Consider the following 2,500-nt stretch of genomic DNA (forward strand, 5'->3'; position numbering starts at 1 on the left):
TTTGCTGCATAGAACATTTAAGTTCCACTTCGCTCTCCCCTACGTGGGTCTGAGCTTCGCTCTCAGGAAAAAATATGCCACATTTGGTAGGGAGACCCGGTTTCATCACGCTTTGTGCCCTGCACCATATATACCCTCATAAATTTATTCATTGGATTAGATCCAAGGAACACCAGATCATGCACCACAACCCATAATAGCTCATCGAGCTTAGCGTGAATCCTTCGGGTTTCCCTAAGAAGTTCGATTGGTCTTGCAGAGTTTAAAGACAACGAAGCTTAGTTTCAAGCAATGGTTAATATGCGCGTATTCTAAGCCCTTAGCTGTTACAACTTTTTTACTTGAAACCATCACGACGAAGTCTTTGGGTCCGTAGACCCGTGATGTACTGCTCCAGGGAACGTTTTGATAGGGTGGAAGCTCAAAATCATAGGTTATAATCATCGGCAGAGCCCACCAGACACCACTTTTGCTTCATTAGTTCGGACTATAGGCATACGACGATTTTTATCGCGGAGGGACGTATGACCCAAACGGGGGCTTAATGACCCACTGCCACTGCAAACCATGCTCCTACGACTAAATAGAGGTAAAAACTACGATTTGGTGCAATCTTCATGTTTGACCTCGTAGCAAGGTACCCTCCCTATAGTAGGCAATGAACAAATGATCATAATCCCAGGAGGGCAAAAATGGGAACCCGAAAGGAAAGCGCTGTTGGCGCGCCTAAGCTACTGGCCCGTAGAGTAAAAATGGTACCCCCAACAAAGTTGTCGATTGACATTCTGATTGCACTTTTCATCATCTAGGGTGCGTTCCTTACACGTTTTGAGGTGTTTTAGCGAAAAACATGTTTTGAGCCACACGAGCTCTCCGGCCCGTTCGGTGCACATTTTTGAAAAAGCTAGGAGCTGCCCCTAGGTTCGGGGTGTCACAAAATATTGAAAAGTGGTCAAAAACCGCTATCCAGAATCGGATGTAGAATCATTAGACGAACTTAAAATTGTTCTACAACCCCCAGTCCGACGCCTCGTATTCGAGATATAGCACTTTGTAGGTCTGACCGAGCAATTTTGTACTGAAATGTATGGCGGACATGTTATTCATTAAACAACATTAACTTGCATCGTGCCCTACTTCATCGGCACAGCTACTATCGACTATCTATTGTTGAAATGGATTGAGTTTGACCATTTTAGCTCTTTTCTTATGCCGTGCACCAACAGTGTGTACCGATCAGGGAAAGTACACTACTTACGCGTTCATGGATGTATATGTTGGTACAAGTTGCCGGTCGGAATAGCAGTGCACCAAAACTGTGTACCGATCAGGAAAGTACAAGACGGAGGGCGCAGCCCGAGCGTACGCGTTCATAGATGTCCATGTTGGTACAACCTACATGTACGTACCTTGTTTTTGTATCAAAAGTTCCAATAAAGTGTTTGTATGCTTAAAATGCTTATCTCAACCGGTCACCTTTTGGCCTGCCCTTTTATAGACAGAAACCTAGAACGATACTCGCGATGTTTGTGTTTTTCCATTCGCCCGGGACGACGAAATGAGCTTTGTGCACATCGTGTAGAAAACTGTCTCCTCCTCGTATGTTTTTGTCCCTCCACGCATATAATCACCCACATGTGTGTTCAGCACGGACGGCGCAGCCCGAGCGAACGCGTTAATGTTTATGTTTGTGCACACTAAAGTTACAATCCTAGGATTTGGTTATTGCGTCGCAGTGCCCGACCGTCGCGGACACCATTCTTGGACAAAAGTCCAAGTACGTAGAGTACATTCCCTAGGTATGTGCCCGTTCGTGACTTTCGTTGCGTGCTTACAGACACGCTTGGGTATGTTTACCATACAAGGTTTACTAGGAAAACCTGGGAAGGACGCTTGCCCTCCCGTCGCGGACACCATTCTTGGAAAGAAGTCCTGGTACTTAGCGTTCTTTAATGTACTTGATCAGTTTGTATTGCAATTGCTTTGTGCCATTGACTTTTGCTAATGCTCACTAAGGGGTGTTCGTTTGCGATGTGTATGATAAGCAACTGTCTATTCTTACCAGCAGTTAATCAACACTTTTCACCCAAATCATAGGAACGTAGAGTACTTTCCCTGATCGGTACACAATTTTGGTGCACCTCTAACTTCGCCAGCACTTTATCGTTACGTTTTGTGCACAACCTTGGGACATGGTGTAAGTTTCATCATTGTTATGTTTGATTCGGTTTATTATGATTGAAAAATACGCTACGTCCAAGAAATCTGAACTCGAATACTTTTGCCACGTTGCGCAAAAAGCTACTGAGCAACTCCTAGCCGTTTACCGATTTATAATTTAATTTTCGTTATTAGTTTTAAAAATACGCTAAGTCCCAAAAATCTGAACTCGAATACTTTTTCTATGTGCCGCCAAAAGCTACTGAGCAACTCCTAGCCGTTTACCGATTTAAAATTTAATTTTCGTTATTAGTTTTAAAAATACGCTAAGTCCCAAAAA

The sequence above is a fragment of the Anopheles arabiensis genome, assembly GCF_016920715.1.
Source record: "Anopheles arabiensis isolate DONGOLA chromosome X unlocalized genomic scaffold, AaraD3 X_pericentromeric_contig0003, whole genome shotgun sequence".
In the NCBI taxonomy this organism is placed as follows: Eukaryota; Metazoa; Arthropoda; class Insecta; order Diptera; family Culicidae; genus Anopheles; species Anopheles arabiensis.